The sequence below is a fragment of the Rhinolophus ferrumequinum genome, chromosome 12 (genome assembly GCF_004115265.2).
Source record: "Rhinolophus ferrumequinum isolate MPI-CBG mRhiFer1 chromosome 12, mRhiFer1_v1.p, whole genome shotgun sequence".
NCBI lineage: Eukaryota > Metazoa > Chordata > Mammalia > Chiroptera > Rhinolophidae > Rhinolophus > Rhinolophus ferrumequinum.
The window spans coordinates 13,125,733-13,148,832 of NC_046295.1; the positions used below are offsets into that span (position 1 = coordinate 13,125,733).

General features: G+C 34.9%; 1 protein-coding gene across 1 annotated transcript in view; it reads left to right on the forward strand.

The window, feature by feature from the left end:
- Window positions 1–23,100, forward strand: part of LINGO2 (leucine rich repeat and Ig domain containing 2) — a 1,121,241-nt gene that overhangs the window by 818,351 nt on the left and 279,790 nt on the right. The window contains exon 6 of the mRNA XM_033122203.1: window positions 18,498–18,656. The gene's annotated coding sequence lies outside the window, so the exon portion shown is untranslated. The remainder of the gene's footprint in view (window positions 1–18,497; window positions 18,657–23,100) is intronic.

Here is a 23,100-nt window from a genome sequence, read left to right on the forward strand (position 1 = left end):
GACCTATGAATATTTTACCATATGTGGCAAAGCAACTTTGCAAGTATTAAGATCACATACTTTGAGGTGGAAAGATTGTCCTGGGTTATCAGGGTAGGACCAATCTAAGAATTTGAATGCTTCAAAGGGGAGAATGTTTCCCAGCTCTCCTATAGAGAGATGAGGTGGAATAAGGAGGAGAGATTTGAAGCATGAGAAGGACTCAACCCACCATTGCTAGCTTTGAGGATGGAGGAGAATAGGACAAGTCAAAGAATGTGATTAGCCACTCCTATTAGTTTTCAAATTTATATGGATGCCATAATTTTCCATTGCACGTTGTGTTGTGTTAAATTTGACTTCCTCTGTATCTCTTGACACTTGCTTTAAATGTTTCTTCTCTGTTGGGTAATTAAAACTTTCTAATTATTCCTACTAAGTACAGTGCATAAATTGTCACTCACTGTAAAAAATTTTAAATTATTAACTAAACAGAGCTTTTAAGTTAGCCTTTGATTCCAAGGCTGTTTCTGCCACTCACTGACTATGTGAATGTGGCAAATAGCTGAACTTCTTTAAGCTTCAGTTTTTAATTGTAAAAGGTTGAAAATAAGAAGGAAGGAGGACTAAATGAAATAATGTTTTCGTGTTTGCTTGGAACAGTGCCTGGCCTAGGAAAGCATTCAAGAATTGATATTATTATTATTATTATTATTATTATTATTATTATTATTAAATAACATGAACATATCCAAATGTAGCTTTTGATGACCTCATGTATTCAAATGCTGAGCTCTCCTTAGTAGAACACACCTACTAATTAAACTCCACATGGTTGATAATACCAGGCAGAACCCCATCGACAGAACAGTCAATCTTTTGCCCTTTGAAGCTTGTTATCAAAACAGACAATTTTTACTATAGAAGTGGAAAAGCATGAACTTTAACTCCAGCCTGAAAAGTGTCATATTCTACTGCTGATAGCTGCAAGTCCTATAACTTTGGCCATGCCACTTATCCTCTTTGCAATTGGTAAAAACCATCTCCAACTCCCAAAGTGACTGTGAGGCTTCCACACTTTACAAGCCTTCATTTTCTCCTCTAAAAATAAAGCTGGAGATTTAAACCATACTGTGATACATGCTCATGAGTAAATCAATAATGTAAATAGGAATATGTGTGTAATTTGATGTTTGTGCTCTGCACTTCACTTTCAAGTGCTAATTTTCAGTGCGGAGTTCTGACTCAATTTATGGTGTCCTGGGAAACAGGGAAATTAAAGAAATTCTATCTTTGCATCTGTTAGGTGTTTATGACGGTAGAAGTGCTTTGAGTCTTTGTTGTTACAATTGTGGATCGAATTAGTCTGGTTGTAGCCTGGTAGTAAGTCAGTGATCCTTGAAAGGACATGGGAATCCTGATGCGATGAAGACCCAGGTACCCGTTTCAACTCAGTTGCTTCTTGTATAGCCTCAGTATATGTGAATTACTTGCTGATGTTCTTTTGATGTGACTCACTGCACAGGTGTCTGAGAGAATCGCCATCCAAGCTAACTCTTTATCTCTTCTTGTTTTGATATGCTTCGTTCCAGCAAAGGCTAGGACTGAATTTGACTGAACTACATTATTGAGACTCTAAAAGCTGCCCCATACTCTATGTGGCAGACACAAGTGTGACTTAAATTAGCAGACTGGGAGCCTTTGAAAGCTACGAACTGCTACCACAGCTAGCTGCTCTGGTACCGTGTGTGAATTAATACAATATTTCATCTCCACTATTGACACACTTTTATGTGAACAAGGGTAGCAGACAAGGGAAGAGGCAAATAAAAGTAGCGCCTGTTGAAAATATCTTTTTTTTATTTAATTCTTGTTTTCAAAGTAATGAAATGGCATTTCGATCCATTAAACTTTCATCCTCATGATTGAAATTCATCCAAATTTCAAATGACATGCCATAGAACTCTCATAGTCTACCTCAACCTTATCCACCTGGAATAGCTCTACTATTCACTATTTTACATATTTTACTTCTAAGGATGATCTGGAAAGTTCTTACTAATAAAATAAAGTTACAAAGCAACATGTCTAATCTAAGGTAGAAACGTGTTTCAGTCACTTTTATACTACGTTTGCTTACGTCTTTTAGGACACTATTGTTGATTCCCGCAAGCCCTTAGACCCCTGACAGACAAGGTTTGTGTCCTATTAAATGAAATTCCCTGAAATAAAGCTTGTATACAATAGATGTTCAATTTTTACATAAATGCATATTGCCTTATGCGTTCTGCCTCTCCATTTGTATTTCATTACATACCTTTATCAAATTATTAAAAAACTGAGGTTTATAAATTCTGATTTTTCGTGTGATATAACATGATACAGCATGGACTGCATACATTGATGCGTGGTGGTCGTAAAGAAAGAAAGAAAAAAAAGCCCAGCTTACATGAATTGCTTTGGGGAAACCATTTTGTCTTTTTGGATGTAGTTTCTTTATTTTTAAAATAAACTCAGTGCCTTGGATATAGAAGGTACTCAATTACTCCCCGAAAAAGGAACAGGAAAAAAGTGGAAGGGAGGAGTATAGGATTAGGTTTCTTCATTGTTCTGAAATTCAATGACTCTCTGATTTCTAAAGCTTTATTTTGAGTTTTGAATTGGAACATTGGGGCTTTCATGATCAATATTTTGCTCACCATTGCCAAGGATCTAGCTGCATTCCAGTGTGGAATTTCATGCTACAGTCTTCTTACAGGACTTAACAAGGTTAAAAGTCAGTCCTCACTGGTCACAGTATCTGAAGTGCCCTAGGTGTTCAGCACCTGAGGCTATCTATCCACATTTGAAGGCCCTCTTCACACAAGAACCCCTCACATGCACATACAGGGTACCATCCAGCTGACTGATACATGAATAAGACTTCTTGTTAATATTCACTGGCACTCCCTGCCTTCTCCTTGCTCTCACTTTGCATTAGGGGAAACATTTATTACTTAACACTGATTTCATTTAAAAGCTTGAACTGGAGAAGCAGCTTTCTTTAAAATAGGATTTGAGATAGAAAATGTCTGATGGTGCTTCTGAGAGCATGCAATCAAAGAGTGAGCTGCCTTAAAGACGCTGAGGGCAGTGATTGACAGGTTTCAATTTCTTCTAATCTTTACATGTGCAACTTCAGGAACTTGAATCATCCTTTAAAACGTGAATATTTTCGACTATTCCCCAAATTTAATGAACATTTTAGAGCTGAAGCTTTCCAAAAGCTTTCTTCACAAAAATATCATATACTGTCTTGTTGACTGAATTATTCTTCCACAAAATACCAAAACCCTTTTACTGGGCCTTTTGGATGTTTCTCCAATTGCACCTATGATTTTAAATGTGTAAATAGGAGCCCAGAGTCCCCCCTTTTTAAATATAGACTTATTTTGTGTATGAAAAACATCCTCTTGAAATGATTCAATTTCCTAGTTTAGTAGTTATGCTTCCGGATATAATTATGTATTAGTCAAGGATACGAATCCTCTCACTTGTAACTATGTGGTTTCATAAGGAAACTGGCTTTGCAATAGGAAATCAGTGATTAAATTTTCATTCAGCATAGTTTCTTCATCAGTCCTTGGAACAGGTGTCAGGATTATTCTCGGTTGGTATTTTGTTGGTACCTTGACTATTAATCAGTTTGTATGAAAAGACGAGATAATATATTGTCTCTACTTTAAATTCTTTATAGTTTGTGGGTTGTCATGACAATTAATGTAATAGATAACTCCCTTTGGGTCATTAAAAGCAAGAAGGTCAGGTTTTTCATTTTACCTGACACAGCAGAGCTCTGATTAAGTGTAAAAGCACAAGGTGAATTCCTCCATTGTGAAATCTCCTGTGGGATGAGAGTAATGGAAGCGATTATTTCAAATGGAAACAGCAACTGCAGTAAGCCACTTGTGAGTTTATTTCACATTAGCACATGCTAGTAAAACTATTAAAGTTTTCTCAGAACTTTGGTAATTGCACTCTATCTTTATGTAAAGGCAGAATTTTTTGTTTGTTTGTTTTTTTGCTTGGAGGTAGAGAGACTTATTTGAACCCAACCTAATGATTTTGTAAATACTAGAAAGTACCCTAATCAAAATAAAACATAGTATTACACAGTATTCTATTCATGCAAATAAGATTATCCCCATAATCCTCTTACTCAGTTACTCTGCAAGTTCATCATTAATTTCAAAAATCTAAACCATAATAATTCACTTTAATTTTTTAAGTTTTTTTTTTTGCTTCTCAAAATTTCAGTTATTCAATTCTCGTTAATCATTTTCCCATTCCTTTGAACTACCCCCTCTTTCCCTCTGTCCCCCACCTCCCCTCCTTCCCTCCTCATCTTTATTTACATGATTCACAATTTAAGATTACAGGCAAATTTCTTCAGAGCCTCTGTCACAGTTTTATTTCAAAATCTGCAATGGGAGAGGGTCAGCTGGCCAATTGAAAAATATTCTTTCTCAGTAAAGATACCTTTAAAGTAAAATGATTGATTAGATAATTGTTGCTATCTGGATACAATAAAAAAGAATGTCCAGCTAAACAGCATGAGTCACCTACTAGCCAACGAGGAGCTACATATTTTCAGGAGAGACCTTACATGGTTAAAGTTTATTAGAAACTGCTTAAGCGTTTTATCAGTATTTATTGTAAATTTCTTCCTGGAAGAAGGATGAGAGTTTCTTTGCTCAAGAAAGTTCCATTGCTGACCATATTTGAGACAATTTTTCTTTATCATTACTACAGTTAGAATAGATGTATCTTCAAAGAGATTGTCACATGGAATTTTATAGTTACATCCCATCTGTTTTGTTTTTTTTTAATTAGTTTTGTTTGAAGTTTTAAAAATTAGTTGTATTACTAAACAGCACATGTTTAAAGTGTACACTTTTTTGTATGATTCAACATGTGTATATACTCATGAAACGATTACCACAGTCAAGAAAATGACTGTATCCATCACTCTCAAAAGTTTTCATGTATGTCTTTTTAATGTCTCCTCCTTGCTTCCTCTTACCATCATTAGGTGAATACTGAACTGCTTTTTATAATTATAATTAGTTTGAATTTTTATTTTCTAGAATTTTATGTAAATGGATTTAAAGAGTTTGTTCTTTTTTAGGATGAGGGAGTCTGGCTTCTTTCATCCAAAATAATTATTTTGTGGTTCATCAATGTGTTGTGTGCAATAATAGTTCATTTCTTTTATTAAAGAGTAGAATTCTCTATTATATAGTTATAGCACTATTTATTCATTTGCTTGTTGATGGACATTTAAGTACTTTCCAGCTGTTGGCTACCACCAGAAAAGCTTCTGTGGACAACTGTGTACAAGTCTTTACATAGGCATATGTTCCATTTCTTGTTAATAAATATATAGACATTGAATGAGTAGATCAAATAGTTTTTAAGAAAATTCAAACTGCTGTCCTCTGGCTGGTAAAAGGGTACACATTTTCAGTTATAAGATGAATAAGTCCTGAGGATCTAATGTATAACACGGTGACTATAGTTGATACCACTGTATTACATAATTGAAAGTTGCTAAAAGAATGGAACTTAAAAGTTCTCACACATAAAAAAAGTAAAAATGTGAGGTGATGGATGGTGTTAATTTACTTGATGGGGGAAATCCTTTCACAATGTATACGTACATCAAATCAGCACATCGTGCATGTTAAATATCTTACAATTTTATTTGTCAATTATACTTCAATAAAGTTGTAAAAAAAAGAACAAAATAATTCTACCATTTTACATTTCCAGCAGCATTGGCCAAGAGTGAAGCAGGGAATGGGGGCTAGCAAGAAGATGGTGGCTGAGCTAGCAAGAGCAGAGTGCAGTTAGCACGGTGGAGTACAGTTAGGAAGGGGTTGGTTGGTTGGCAGAGAAGCGACGGCAGGTTGTGGATCGTGTGGCTCCTGCTTCCTGTGTCTCTAACCCATCCACTAACGAGAATATAGTGGTATGACTCCCCTATCTACGGCTCCGTGGGTGTTCTCTTTTGGCCTCACCATGTCCTGTGTTCTTATGTGGGAAGTGGGAGCTGATACCCCGCATAACACCCCGCATGACACCCCAATACTGTTTTCCATAGCGGCTATACTAGTTTATATTCCCACCAGCAGGCTATGAAGGTTTCTTTTCTCCACAACCTCTCCAACTCTTATTATTACTTGTCTTGATAACAGCCATTCCAACAGGTGTGAGGTGGCATTTCATTGTGGTTAGTTTTAAATTTTGATGAAATCTAATTTATCAAATTTTTAATGAATCATGGTTTTGGTATAGTATCCAAGAAATCTTCACCTAACCCAAAGACATATTTTTTTAATGTTTCTTTCAAGAAGCTTTATAGTTTTAGTTTTATGATCCTTGGGTGAATTTTTCTATATTATATGGTATGAGGTAGAGATTAAAATTCTTTCCCTTTTTTTAAATGTTTTATATACAAATATCCAATTGTTATAGAACCATTTGTTGAAAGGGCTACCCTTTCTTTACTGAGCTATCTTTGTTCTTATGTTGAAAATCAATTATCCATCTACATGTGGGTCTATTTTTACTCTATTTTGTTTCACTGATCTACCTACTGGTTTTGACACCAGACCACACTTGATAACTTGGTAAATGTAGCTTTTTAATAAGCCTCGAAATAAGATATCATTAGTCTTCCAATAGTCTTTCCCAGTTAAATGTAGTGTTAGTTGTAGGTTTTTATAGTGCCCTGCATCAATTGGTGAAATTACCTTCTATTCCAGTTTGCTCAAAATTTTTTTTGTATCAGGAATGGGTGTTGGCATTTGTCAAATGCTTATTCTGTGTCGACTGAAATGGTCATACGTTTTTTCTTTTTTAGTTTGTTAGTATGGTCACATTAATTGCATTCCAAACATTAAACCATTTTGGGGGGCTTTATTGTATAGTAATGGACTCATTGTGTAAGTTTAAGGTGTACAATGTGTTGATTTGCTACACTGACATATTTCAAAATGATTACTACCATAGCATTAGGTAACACTTCCATCCAGTCACATAATTACTTTTGTTTTTGTTCTTATGTGTTTCATTGGTTTCTGTATCTGTGTGGATAATGATGCCATTCATTGATCTAAGAGAAGGTAAAAATGAGGAGAGGTTTGATAAAGGGAATTTTTTAGTTTAATTGTGAATTGCCTGAGTAGGTTGAGGTGCCTGTCTGGTAGCCAGGAAACATGAAGCAGAAGTGGTTGGAAGAAAAGGTCTGAAGCCCAGTAGGGATTAAGGTCTGGAGTTATAGAGTCGCAAGTCATGACTGCTGTATCTAAGTTTGAAAAGTCCTTACAGTGCACCATAACCAACCCCAGATATAGCTGTTTCACACAGCTCTGGAGATCTGAATGTACACCTAAGTGAAGTTTGTATCTGAAGCAAAGAAGTGCCGTGTCCATTTGGATAAGATCAGAAATACAGTGATTGATCTCTACCAGTGAGATAAACTTTAAAAAGTGCTCGATGGCTGAAGTAATCAGCTGCCGGAATCATGTGGATATAGACCTTTTGTGCAGAATGACAAATGCAGATAAGATTCAGAATTTCACGGAGAAGATATCTCATTTTGATGATCAGTTATACAGAAATCACATTTCTCCTCTTGTGTAGGAACCAACATCAAGTAGAAAGATACAGAAAGTATTTTAAAAGTCATAATGTAGGTCATTTGTGTGCACTCAAAATGTGAAAGTGGTTTTTCATAAGGGAAGATTATTTTTTGAAGGGAATATTTCAAACAAGCATAAAAAAATTCTAGAGTAGTGAAATATATCCTGTGTATCCACCGTTATCGAGTTTAACAATGTTGTCATACTTGGTTCAGATCTTTTGTTTTCATTTTTGTTCTGTAAGAAATAAATCTTTACAGATATACTGAATCTTCTTTTGCAGACCTTTTCTGCCTCCTGCCCCTGGTGTAACCAGTGACCTGAACTTGCTGTATATTTCTCATGTCTATATTTTTACGCTATATGCTTTGTTGAAATCATTGATGACAGAAGTGTGGATGCATTTCTAGATTTTCTATTTTTTTAAATTGATCTGTTAGTCTATCGTTGTATCAGTACCTCACTATTTTTCTTAATATATGTACATATATATATATATATATATTTCAAATGTACAACATTATAATTCATTATCTGTATACAGTGTAGTGATCACCCCAAAAATCTAGTTACCATGCATCACCATACAATTGAGCCCTTTCACCCCCTTCACCCACCTCCCAACCACCTACCCTTTTGATAATCACCAATCTGCTTTCTGTATCTATGAGTTTGTTTTTGTTGTATGTTGTTTTAATAATTGAGTTTTAGAGGCTGCCTCAAAGACAAATAGTGTAAATTCTCTAATTTTATCCTTTGTTTATTTTGGCTTGGTTTTTCTAGATCCTTTGCATTTCTATATACATTGTAGAATCAGCTTCAAAATTTCTATTATATTATTTTAAAGCTTGCTGGTATTACAACTGTATTGTGTTTTGAACTTATAAATCAAATTAAAGACTTGACACCTTTAAAATATTGTTTTCCAATCCATAAATATGGTTTAATCTCCATTTATTTAGATTCGTTTTAATTATCCTCAGCAATATTTTGTTGTTTTCAATATAGAGGCATTGCAAGTTGTATTAGTTTTCTATTTTTTTTAATCACCACAAATGTAATGACTTAAAACAATGTCCACTTATTATCTTACAGTTTCTATGTCAGAAGTCCATGCATGGTATAATTGGGTTCTCAGCTCAGGGTCTCACAAGGCTAAAATCAAGGTGTCAGACATGACTGAGATCTCGTCTGAGCCTCAGAATTGTTTTCCAAACTCACCTAGCTGTTGGGAAAATTGATTTCCTTGCACTTTAGAACTCACGGAGGCTGTGCCTTCACGGCAGCAGGAAGGCAACTCTCTGAAGCATTGCCTTCTGTTACAGGCTCACGTATTAAGTCAGGCCCTTTCAGGATAATCTTCCTTTTACTTAACTCAGTGTCAACTTATTACTAAACTAATTATGAAAGTGATAATCCATCATATTCATAGGTCTCTCCCACACTCAGGCAATGGTGGGGTGATCAGGGGCTCGCCTCACTGTATTTTCTTTCTTACAAATATCATAGGCCCGTACTGCCCATTTAGTATGTTGTCTCATTTATATTTACCACTTTTATAGATGATGGATGTTTTTGGTGGCAAGGAAAGGCCAATACCAGTAACCTAATATTTGAGCATTTACTCTGCTTCTAATTTTTTGTTGTCGTAAACAATACCTCGGTGAACATTTTATTCATGAGTACTTCATCAGTCAGGACTTCCCTCATCGCCCAATCTATCAAGCACCTCCCCGGTCCTGTGTGTTGCTAGTGTTGCTGTATTTTATATTTATCATAGTACATATCACTCTCTGAAATAATGTTATTATTATTTTTGTTTACCATCTGTCTTCCTCCACTGGAAATTAAACTCCAAGAAATTGGGAACCTTGTTTGTCTTCGTATCCATTGTATAAAACAGAATTCAGCCCATAGTAGTGTTTACAAATTTTTGTTGTGTGTGATGAAGGATGAATGAATAAATAACCTTTTTTTGGAGTTTTGGATTATTTTCTTAGCTATCACTTACCAAATGTGGGTCAAAAAATTATTCAATCTTGAGATAATTTGACAGTTTACTTTTCAAAAATTTTATAACAAATTACTATTTTAGTCTTGAGAACAGAAGTAGGGCATAATATTAAGAGTAACCAAATTTGTGCAAGACTTATCAGTAGGATCACTTTGTAAGTTATACAAATGTCCAACCACTATACTGTACACCTGGAACTAATATAATATTGAAAATGTCAGCTACAATTGAAAAATAAAAAAAAATTAAAAAGAGTAACCACATTTGTATAAAATGTGTAAACCCAATAATGACAAGTTAAAACATAATGTAAGGTCTGTGAGGTCTAGGACAGTGTGTATTTTATTTATCATTTTGTCTCAGAATCTTCTACAGTACCTGGAATATCGTACTAATGCAGTAAACGTTTGTTTGAATGAATGAATGGTGATTAGAGCTATGACTATTTTCATTTCCATTCTTAAACACCCAGGTTTTTCTAAGTTTCAGTAATTGTCTGAATAAATCCTGGCTAAGGTAAAAAACAAAAACAAAAATGAAAAACAATCATAATACTAAAAAAAAAATCTAGTATTTGTTCTCAAAAACAGAGGAAAAGTGGCACTTAGGAAAGCAGCACTCAGATGATGCATGATGACACACTACCCTGGATGCTATCTTGGACTTTGTGCCAATGATTCCTTGGCCCAGAACGAGAAAAGCATCAGCCAAATTCATGTCAGTTGAATCTGATGTTACATATTAGTGTGCTCCCATTTTAAAGGCTTTATAAGTATGTCTGTTTATAAAGCAAATTACTTCTAATTTAGCATATCTTTATTGTAAAGTTGCTCTAACTATCCCTTCATATCTGGAACTCATTCTCAGTGTTCTCCTTAGAAACATTGATAAGGAGGACAATTAAGGCATTTGCTAAAATATCTGATTTGAAACGTACTAGGTAATGGTTTTTCATTTTATTTTTAATTTTACTAGTTGCATCACAATTTGAGCCACAGTTTTGTTATTCAATTTTTGACTGTCCTGCTTTTCTTTCTTTTTGATTGTTTTCTTTGATACACACCAGGCTACTTTGGGTCAGTCTCCTGGCTGGGTCCTAGTAGATTTTCCATCACTTGGAAAAAAAAAAATCTGTATCAGTCAGGATTTTTTAGTTATAAGTATTGGAAAATGACCCTGGTTCTCTTAAGCAGAAAAATAATTTAGCAGGAGACTCAGGATTCACAAAATAGGCATATGGACAAGAACGAGTAAGCTTGGGGAGGGTAAGTGCTGGAAAAATGAACAGTTACATTGCAGGAAAACCTAGTATTTTAGCCACCACTATTATGAGTCTGACCATTATATATATATATATATATATATATATACACATGTATATATAATATACATGTGTATATATATATGATATATATAGATGTACATATATATAGGTATATGATATATATATAGATGTATCAATATATAGACATATATCTTTGTAGTCTTTTTTCAAGCTTCAAAATCAGATCATATTACTTGAATTTAAGTTACATACAAGCTGCCCTCATTCCCAAGCTGCAGTAGAAAGAAGGCCTTCCCTTCCCTTCAAGATTATCCTTATATTAATAATGCAACATACAATAACACTGCAAACTCCATCTTGTCTCCTAATAGAACTCAGAGAGCTAATAGGAAGAGCGGTATGTTGATTTCTGGACAGCCAAAATAAAACCAACCAAAAACCCAAATTACATTGTCTGTCTTGTATTTTATCTCTATGTGCCTGATATTGGGATAAAGTGGAATACAGTGGTAGAGGAGGGGAAGCATTAGAAATAGAAGAGAAAACTGGCTGAACTGGGTTTATTGTTGGGGTGGAAAAAGCAAATTGACAGGATAAATAAATACAGCACGTTTATTATGTCAGAAAAAGCAAGGTCTATACAATCAAGAAGTCAGGAGTTTAAATCCTACTTCTCCCTTTTAGATTTTTTGATCTGAGGCAAGCTACTTACCTTCGCTGCCCCTAGCCTAGGTCTTCTCAATCACCAACTGGGAATAATAACGTCTGCCTCCCAGGTTTGTTGTGAAGATTAAATAAGAACATGGATATAAAGCACTCAGCGTGACACACTAATTTACAGTGATCATTTGCCAGATACTTATTATTTTCCTACCCTTCTTTCTGGAATGCTGTCTAACTCCTGAAACAACTCCTGAAACAACCTACCACCACCACCCCTCTAAAAGGGGCTATGAATCTCAACTATGCTAACTGCAGCCCATCAGGAATTGTAATTGCTGTCAAATTTATGCTATGTGTGGGACCGTTATTGAGGGTGCTCATGTACAGAAATATTAAGTTTCTTCTTTGTGAAATGGAGGTCATAATGAGAGCACTATACTCCCTTCATGTCTTGTTTCCCATTCTAGGTATGGGATCCCTTATACCAAAGGGAACTTGATTCCTCCTTCCTTATTATGACTAATCTGTACTATTTGCAATGTTTCCAGCTGTCCACATAGTTTCTCTCTAACCTTAGGGAGTCTTTTAGTGATCAAAAAATTAATGCTATATTAAATAAAAAGAGTGGTGAAGATCATGTATATATTGCACATTATAATAAGTACTTAAATATTTGAAGAGAAAACATTGATCATTAAAGGAGATTTCTCAATTTTTATACAATTCATGGAAAAATCATTTTTCACAACTACGCTAATTTATTTGAAATTAAAAGTGAAATAAATATTATAAATTAAAAATGAGGGAAAGTATTGAGAAATGTCAAAAATAGGCTTTGTTCTGAAAGAGTGGTTCTTCAACATTAGTGTGTCTAAGTGTAATCTAGTGAACTGTTATCTACAGAATTCCCCATCTCACTCCAAAAATGAGGAGTTACTAATTCTGGTGTGGGGGCCCAAGGACGCCTTGGTGATTTTGATGATCTATTCCAGAAGGCATTTTTTATGTTTGTTTGTTTGTTTGTTTGTTTGTTTGTTTTTCCCACTAGAAAGATTTCTTGAATAGATGTTTTTATCCACCATGGATTTTGTGAACAGGTGGGGAAATGGGACCAATCTCTGTATAGAAGTGGCTGGTGACTCCTCGATAGTTGTAAAGCAGAATCTCATACTAGTGATTAAGGACCAAAACTAGTTCACAAATGTGTTCTGTCTAGCAAACATCATGTTTAAAATGTTGTTTATAACGCCCATAGAGGCCAAGCCTGCTTTCTTCAGTTCACTGTTGGCTCTTTGACTCCTGGTTGTAGTCAATCAACTTATATTTACATTTAAGTGGCTCTGCTGACCCTGAGGCATTTGTTTGTGAGCTCTGATAATTTAAAGGATCCCTCTCTAAAACGTAGGAAACTCAGAGTATGTGAGGTATTTAGGAGCTTCCTGGTGATTGTTAATATTTTATTTGTAAATTCTAACTTCATCAGGCCAAGCCAAGCTAGAGGCAAATTATGAACTATTTTGCTACTCAAAGCCGATATATTCTGAAGGAGCCAATACTGGTTTGGATCCTAACCCCCATCCATAATATATTGGTTTGCTTCTCTGTTCACCCGACTAGACTATGAGCAATGCCTGGGCAGGAACTGAGTCTTTGTATGTGCCTTGCCCCCAGCCCAGCATGGCATACAGACATTAGGGGAGGGAGTGGGACATGAGGGTAACGAGGTCAAATGTATGGTGATGGAAGGAGAACTGACTCTCGGTGGTGAGCACTCAGTGTGATAGATAGATGATGTATTACAGAATTGCACGCCTGAAACCTATGTAATTTTGTCACCCCAATAAACTTTAATTAAAAAAATAGATGTGTAAATGTTTGTTGAAATCAAAAGGCAAGATGGAAGGGAAAGAAGATAGGACAAAAGGAAGGATGGAAATAAAGAAAGGGAAGACAATAGAAAAGGATGAAATGGATGAAAGAGGAAGAAAGGGAGGGAAGAAAGGAGAAAGCAGGAAAGGAAGGAAAAAAGATGGACACAAGTTTCATATGTGGAAAATCTGGGTATGTGACTAATTATACTCCTCCTTTTAAGAAAATGCAAACAGGAATATGGCCTATTTTAATTGGCAAACTTTCCAAGTAATAATCAAATTCACAATTAGATATTTTTGAGCAAAAACAGAAACATGGAGAATTGTTTGTGTTGAAGTATCAGACACTGGGTTTTCAGATATTGATACAGTTGCCCTTGATTCTGTTTTATATCACTTAGGGAGCCTCCTGCTGGGTTTCTGAAATGAAAATAATAACTGAATATCTTGGAAGATTATTTCAATTTTGTAATTACTAATATTGTAGCTAAACATACAAAATGGGGATCAGCAAAACACTAGTGTGCTATTTATATTTTCCTCTAATCATAGGTTTTTGTCACAGTCTATCCACATAATTTTATTTTTGTGTCTATGCCTTTTACATTGGAAAAATATGGCTTGAAAGAGGGAGAAAGATGTCATCTGTTGCTTTCAGAAAATTAAGCTCCTTTAAAATTGAATATTCATAAATCCTGTTACTTTCTTCATTGGCTTTGGTATCTTCTTTCTAAAATAAAACCTACCCAAAGCATGGTTATTTAAAATCAAGTGAATTGAAAATCTATAAAGATTTAGACATACAACGCTGAGTAAGCTGGGGAGGAGAGTGGTGTATAAGAAACACAGATACATCATGGGTGAAGGTGCTCATCCAGCCTCTACTGTGATCTTAATGACCTCTGGTATGTCATTAATTACCACTTAATTTCCCTGAGACTCAGGTTTTCATGTGTAGATTGGTCAAATCATTCAAATTCAATTTAGAACAATTTAGAATTAATTGACAGTACAGAACTATCAACTGCATATCTCAGCTCCGTTTTTCAAAGGCTCTGTGTCTTTGGGCAAGTAACTTAAATTCTCTGGTCCCTATTTTCATCACCATAAAGTGGACATTATTATAATACATACTTCACAAGGTTTTGGAGAAATTAAATGAGAAACTACATATAAAACAGATAGCAATTGGCACATAGAAGTAACATGGATCTTTGTTGATGGTCCCTTCTTGCAGGGAAATAATCTGTGACTTTTACATCTAACTAAATATAGGGGGGAAAAAGAATTTAGAAGCAATACACTTGTGACTAAATATTGGTAGTACCTTCCCTTTTCCAACATCACTGACAAAATGGGATACATGTGAAATTTCTAAGGCAGAAAGCCTCATAACTTCCATCATTGAAAACCTACCTATTCCTACATTCTTGATGTTTATATTTTTGATGTTTGTGCAGGAAAATGAGTGACTTTGATATAAAGCTTGCAAAATGTCCCAAGCAGTCCTTTAGCAAAAGCCCTGAGCTCCCAGAATGCTGAGCGTTCTTCTCCTTATGTCAGCCACCCAGAGGGCTATGCAGCACACCTCCATGAGGAAGATGAAGCACAACCCTGAGATAAAGTGTAAAGAGCAACACATCAACACGTACAAATCAATGAATACCTGAGTGCTGAGAGGATCCTCTGGAAAGCTTTCCTCAAAGCAATAAGATAAAATAAAAGGGTAGTAGAAGTGTGCATAACAAAAGGCATAGAAGACAGAATTTACAGAGCACTTAAGCCCAGACCAAGAAACAAGAAAACAGGGTTTGTGAATGTTTTAATTTCTTAGGCTTTCTCAATTGTCATTTTGTCTCGTTTTGTTTTAAATGTGTATACAACACTATTTTATCAATAGGTTCTGCATACCACGCCCCCACCTAGAACCTCTTTGAATATTGTCAAAAATTCATTAAAACATTTTAAATGAACGTTATTGGGGTATAATTTGCATACAATACAATGCAATCATTGAAAATTTATTTTTAAAAGAACACATCCCTGTAATAAGCAGAGACTCAGGAAATATAAGATGAGAAAATTAAGCTGTTTTGAAACCATACTGAGTTTAGTAAAAATCACTTAATGTCTGAGTATTTTTAAAAACGTTATCTGTACTTTTTGTTTTTATGTTCCTGTTTAATAACATATTCGAAGAAAGAAAACTGAAAATTTTCAATATTCTTTTTATTCTGAAAATTGTTATTATAATAAAGTTTCAAACTAATGCCATGGAATTGTACTTCTTATGAATACTTCATGAGCTTGTCTTTGACAAGAATATATACATTTAATTTTTTATATCCTCTTTGAGAAAATATATGGAATAATAATACAAAAATATGTGAATAAATTCATTGTATAAGATAATAATGTCCTCCTTCCACAATCTGTTAACTCATGATGCAGAACACACAGAATTGTACTGTGATGCCTAATACGCATATTTGAGAGGTACTGCCTCCATATTGGATGCCAGAAATATTAATGTACTATCACAACCTAATTGGTCAGATTTTCTGAACCGTTTTGACTCAGTCTGTTAATGAGCCTATGGAGAAAGACTTCAGAGTGACACAAAACCATCCCAGTCAGTACAAACTTTACATGAGTCAAGTGGGTGAATCAGTCATTGTATATTGGAGCTTTGCCCTTACTGACCGACTTCGTAAAATCTCATGGTCCAGTCACACAGTGGGTGGGATATAAAATAAAGTCAATGATTTTGATTTGGTCTAATGTTGCCACCAATTTTGCTTACAAAGATACATCAACAAATAATAATAGAATAGACAGTAATCTTTTTTGGGAAGATTATGTGTCTTTTTATTTTATATCTGAGCACCTAATTCCATACTTAGCACAACTGAAGTGCTCGTTTAAAATTTGTGGAATGAGTAAGTGGGTTAATGGGTGAATCAGTGGTCAATGGTCAGTGGAAAACCATCACTACTGAAAAACAGAAAATACAGAAAACCTACCCAATCAGAGAAGGGATCAATAGCATTGTTTCTGTATAATAAAATAAATCCATTGTAGAAAGCAAGTAGGTATGTTTATTTTCAGTGTAGATTGCTTCTTATCACTCTTTCATAGTAAGTTGCAGAACTAAAGTATGAGAAGTCCCACTAGGGCACAGGTGGGGGCTTCCAAAGCAAGTTGTTTTCAAAAATCCCTCGCTTTATAGTAAGTTTGGGAGGTTGGAGGTTGTGTTTATAAACACTTCTGTCCTTGTGTCCACTAGTATATGACTTGTTCAAATATCCTGGATGGCTGCCAAGAGACCAAAAAGGAGTATCCGTCATGAAAACAGATTTTTTTTTTTAAATAAAGGAATTGATTTGATAATTTTCAGGCTGCCCTCAAAGAAGAAGAGAAATGCAATAATTTTTGGCATGAATAGAAACATTGTGCATTCAGAAACTGACTGAGGTTTAGTTCAAAGAACATGAGCTTGAATCAATAGATTAGAAAATTTTGGCCATTTGTGTGTGTGTGTGTGTGTGTGTGTGTGTGTGTGTGTATTTATGTGGTCTCAGCAATAGCACCAACATAACACTCCTGTTCTGAATTGCAGAATGGTCATTTTGTGCCCAAGATTACATATCTATTTTTTTAAGGACTTATTTTGTAGTGTTACCTTTTAGTCTAAGGTATATACTTAACTTCAGTCCTTGCCATCTTGACATTCTTGCTGAAATGGCACAATAGGATATCTCACTACTGTGTCTTTTAATAAAGTCTCCACATTGACTTCTGGGAATTCTTGAATCTCTTATCACAGGTGCATGTGGATATATCATTTTGTGGCTTGTTAAAATCAGTTTTTGCACCTGTGTCCCTGACTCTGCAGCACATATCACTCAGATAAGTCCCCCTCCAGACTTGAATAACCTCTTAGTCATTTATTTTGCACTACTTAGAAAATAATAACAATAAATTAATTTTGGTATATGAATAATTAAATATGGTTGCTGTAGCTAGAAAAAAAAAATCTAATAGGTATTAAAAGCTGTCCTGGGAAGACCAAGGAGCAAATCTGTTCATTTGGTGTCTTTCTAAATTTCTATTGTACAGAGTTATTCATGGGACTATCAGTGAGATATCATGGGATATCATGAGAGCTATCAGTGCAATTAAAAGTTGTTGATCATACATGGGGTTTTTGTCCTTGAATGGAAGTTAAATATGCTTATGAAGTTTAAATGCAACATTTACTCACATAAACATAAATAGTTGAACCATTGAGTATGGGGTAAATGGCTCCAAAATTAATTATCTAATTACTTTCCTGGGTTCTGGTCATTCCATTGTGTCCGAACTCTGGCTACATATTTACGTTGGTTACTGTCTTATAGTCTGTATCTTGATATGGATAATGGTGGGTGCTCAATTTGAAGCATCTCACATGTAACCCTGAAAAGTGTTTCTCACACACTATCCTGCAGAGATGATGCAATTTTTATACTGGGAATGTTGAAATTGACTGAAATGTTGAAACTCACAAGAGAAACTGACTTTAAGGTAGACCTTTCTATGGATTTTCCTCTAGCTGTTGATGAGTTTTGGCCTGTTGAACCTCGTTGTCTAGTTACCCTGAGATTATTATGGGGAGGGTGAGAAAATACTCTGAGTACTCCAAGGGGTCACCTACATGAAGGAGAAGGGGTACACACTATAAAATGTGTATCTCAATATTAATCATGTTTTCTTATACTGATAGCTTAAATAGATCGATAATCACATGAACAAAAGCGTGAATCCTACAAAAAGCACCTTCTACAGCCCATAAACTTCAGTCTTCTGGCTTTCATGTTTATCAGCATCTTGAGAGCCATTTATAGTCTCTCACACACTCCTTTATTATTTCTTTATTGATTAAGTAGTGATGCCTCCTGGACCTAGGACATGGTTCACTATTTTTCAATTAAAATGAAGAAATACCTTGTTTGTTGCAGGTTCATTTCAAGCAGTTGGCTTGTGGGAATCTGAGAGCTACTGCTGCCCTTGACATGTTGGAATTATCATGATCAACTACCCAGTTTGGATTTCACCCAGTGGCCAAGTGATTTGCATGGTAGACAGCAAGGGCTGGATTTTTAAAAAGAGTAAACCAGGTAAGATTTGAGGGAGACTTCTGATCCTTTATCACTGCTCTAAGGGCTTTAGTGTGCTGCCAAAAAGTATTGAATAATGTAGTTTTTCTATTTGTTTTCTAAGTCCACTGAACAGGTCGTTAAAGAATGGTGATCTCTTGGATTCAAGACTACCTATACAGTCATAATTCAGTCCCTTTTTTCTCGAGAGGAGACAGAAGTTATTTTAGGATACATATAAACCAGACCTAAGAATACTATGGATGCTAGTTTAATGCAATAGCCAAAAAATGCAAGCTATAGAGATTTCCTCTTTAAGTAACTACTGAACCATAATGGAATAAACTGTTGTACTTTTGAAGGTGCAGTAGTAAAAGTGTTGCCATTAAGTATTTATATTATAGAAATATATCAATTCATAGCATATGATCTTGTAAATACGCTTCAAGGTTGCTCTAATTTAGAAGATTATACTATTATTCTGCCTTTTATTTCTGAGTATTTATCATTCTAAATTGTTCATCTAAGTATTATTTAAAATGGTAATACAATGACATCCTTTATTATTATTGTGGCTTCTAGAATTTAAAATAGTCTACTCTTATTCAACTACTCTTTTTTTGTACTTTGTCTATTGCATTCTGGAAACCCTTCTCAACTATTACCTATAGTTAGGTCAGATCCTCTTAGCTCTCTCTTTAACACTCTTCCTCCTCTATAACATACTTTAAATTTATCAACAATTACCTGAGGAAACCACAAGTTACTCTTGTACACAGACTTTAAGACCATCAAAGCTTTCATAGTTTCTTTGAATTTTAGGCATTCCAAAGCAAGATTTTCTTTGAAGATCAATTACAGAAAAAAAAAAAAAATACATATATATATATATATATATATATATATATATATATGTGTGTGTGTGTGTGTGTGTAGACACACACACACACACACACAATTCATTTATTTAGAAAACAATAGAAAAAGATTATCCCAGGTCACTTGAACTGTTTACATTTTTTTAACAAATATAGCTTTCTTACTTTCTGAAAATACAGTAAATGGAATTCAGTCAATAAATTATAGCCTAAGATAGTTATTTGGATGTAGATGAGAATTTCTAAAGTGTTTGAAAATAATTGATTCTCTAAAGTTTAATAAATATCGTTTCCCAATCCCCTAATGTCTTACTTGTCTATATAATTTACTTGTCATCAGAGTACAAAACTCAAAGGGTCACAATTTTCAAATCTGTTGGAAATAGTATAGATCATCAAACTCAAACAGAAACCCTTATTTGATGAACTGGTTTAGTAGATAACTGTCCTGTTAAGTGGTAAGGTGGGTTACCCACATTTAGAAGAGTCCTGCCAGTCAGTAAATGAAAGAAACATCAAAATGTGGGGTGCTTTTGTGGAATAGGGCTCAATCTAGTTCCATGCTTCGTAGCATTAGTATCTAGCAAATAAATATAGCAAGAATGTTCCATGATACGAGTGGATTTCCATAATCCTAAGCTTTTAAGTCTTATTCTCTGAGTCCAAAATAATTTCATAAGTAAAGATCCTGATTATGTTTATTTCAATATTTTCCTCAAAACTGGGTTCCATATTAAAACATCAGACTTCGAAAAAAAGGGAGGAAGGAGGAAATTAAATATATTTTGAAGGTAAATAATCATGTGATAATGTAGTTATTTGCAATGTAAATAGTTATTGGTATTAATAATGTAGTTATTGATCTTGTCATAAAGAGCTCTCCTCTATTTGTGAGATACATATTTTAATTCTTTCTGAACTGTATATGCCATCAGTGTAGAAAAAAATGTTAAGTACTTTTGACCCAAGTATTAAGAAACATAACTTCTTTTTCTTTGTACAGTCTTTTGAAGTGAATCCTGTTGATTAGCAGTACAAAGATAGTACATTTCACTGTTCTGTATAAAAACATGATTTAGAAGGGCCCTCTAGACATAAAAGGTGTTAAAGTGCATTCATATATTTTCCCAGTTAAAGGTTAACTCATTTTAAAATGAACAGAAAATTTATATTTTACAGTTTTATAGTTTATATTACTTTTAAATTCATTTTTGTTGTTTGTTTTAAGAATGGCAGGTGCATTTTTTATGGTGATACATGTTAGCTTCTCCATAAAGTAAAATAGAGTGTCAAGACTTCCCAATTCTCTTTCTCAGAAGTTCACAATAAAGCCATAAAAATTTGTAATGTTCCTTAGCTTAAAAGCATTTTTTTCTTTCTTAAAGCATTTTTAAAGTAAAGATCTGCCTAGCTCAGGATTACATTACCATATACTTGTACATAAAAGGAATGTTAAGTTATAAAGACAGGACATAAAAGGTGAGATTTCTCAAAGCTCTTCTGATGACAGCAAGCCCCATGTAATGGGATATGCAGTCTCCAAGACGGTTCACAAAAAACACTGAAGTAGTACCTGTGTATGCAGTGTGTCCCTTCCTCTCTACAGAGAGCAGTGGACATTCTCACCTGTGCCACTACTCTTATTCTGAGGTCTTCTGAAAATAAAATATTCTAAAAGAACTGAGGGATGTAGTTTATTCCATCATGAAAAGGCTCATACGAATCTTATGTATTTTGGGCTACATATTTATTTGCGCTTCAAACATTTCTTTGAATGTCAACCACATGTAAAGTAGTATGTGGCCAGAAACAAATCAGCAACACTTCCAGACCTGCCCTGGTGTAGTTCACGTTCACAACGTAAAACATATGTAACTAGCTTACTCCAGGCAAAATGCACTGAAAACTTTAATGTATTTCAAGTAATATTCTCCAAAAGCTAAGATGAAGGACTGTTAAAACTGAGAAGAGTATTAGAAAATCTTTGAGGCTTAAGAGGCATTTCAGCTGCACAAATAACAGCTAAAAAACGGGGAGAATTGTAATTGATGGGAAATAGGTGTGAAGGCATTCTAGGCTCGGGGAATAGTCTGGCAGAGTCACCATGGGGTACATTATTAAGTTGGGAGAATGGAAAGCTTGACACTGAAGTGTAAGGAGTAATGAAAGAAGACATTTGTTATGTATAAATATGAAGGTGTCATCAAATAATACAGTGAATATTTAAATAAAAAAAACATTTATTACAGTAAAAGACATGTTGCCATTAATCCCCCTCAAAATACTCCCCCTTGCTTTGAACACACTTATTCCATTGTTCTTGACACTTTCTGAAATAGTTCTGGAAGTCCTCTCTTGTGAGTGTCTTTAGTTGCGCTGTTGTGGCTGCCTCCATGTCTTGAATCGATTCAAGACATTTTCCTTTCATGATCATTTTGACTTTGGGGAAGAGCCAGAAGTCACACAATGCCAGATCCAGTAAATAAGGTGGATGAAGATGTTTTCTGTCAAATGTTTTTATTTGACAGAAATTGCTGTACCAGAAGTGATGTGTGACATGGAGCCTTTCCATTGTGATCACAAATGTGGTGGATGCTGCCGGCGAGTGCCATCCAATGGAAAGGCAGAGATTTTCAATATGGGAAGCGGCGTGTCGACTTAGTAACAGTGTGTGACAACTTTCAACTTGTTCAGTGCAGTCAGTTGGTGTGAGCTATGGTTGAGAGAAGGTGTGTTTTAAAGTGTGCCGTAAATCATCCTCCATCATGACAATGCTCTGTGTCACACATTCCTTCTGGTATATATGTCAATTTCTGTCAAATAAAAATATTACAATGTGTCCGCATCCACCTTAGTCACCGGATCTGGCACTGTGTGACTTCTGGCTCTTCCCCAAAGTCAAAATGATTCAGGACATTGAGGCAGGCACGACAGCGCAACTAAAGATACTCACAAAAGAGGACTTCCAGAACTGCTTCAGAAAATGGCAAGAATGATGGGATAAGTGGGTTCGAAGAGAGGGGGAGTGTTTTGAGGGGGATTAATGGCAATGTGTCTTTTACTGTAATATATATATTTTTTTATTTTAAACATTCACCATATTGTTTGATCACACCTTGCATATAGGAGCTGGACTGGAGCATTTTGTGTGGCCTGCTGTAGTGGTTATATATATGAAAGTGATGTAATGTAGTCTTTACTTTAAGAAAAGTATTCTGGCATAGAGTGGGCATATGGGCAAGGAAGGTCTTTGCAGGGAGAAAAGATAAACTAAGAGCATTCAGTCTGGTGAATGTAGAAATGTTGTATGATTTCTAGTCTGCTGTATAGCCAGTGCCTAGAACAGTTCTTGCTCATCCTTGATTCAGTTAGTCTCTGTTAAATACTGACTAAATGAATGTCTTTCAGTGATAACTAATAAATGTCTACATTTGAAACTGTTTCCTTTTTTACAAATGGTTTGAAAACTTTCCATAGATAGGAAGAAAATAATTTAACTTATGTGTTTTTCATCGCACACACGGGTATACACATACACAAACACACACTAAACTCTCTCCCAATATGTGCTGGAAATTAAACCTCAG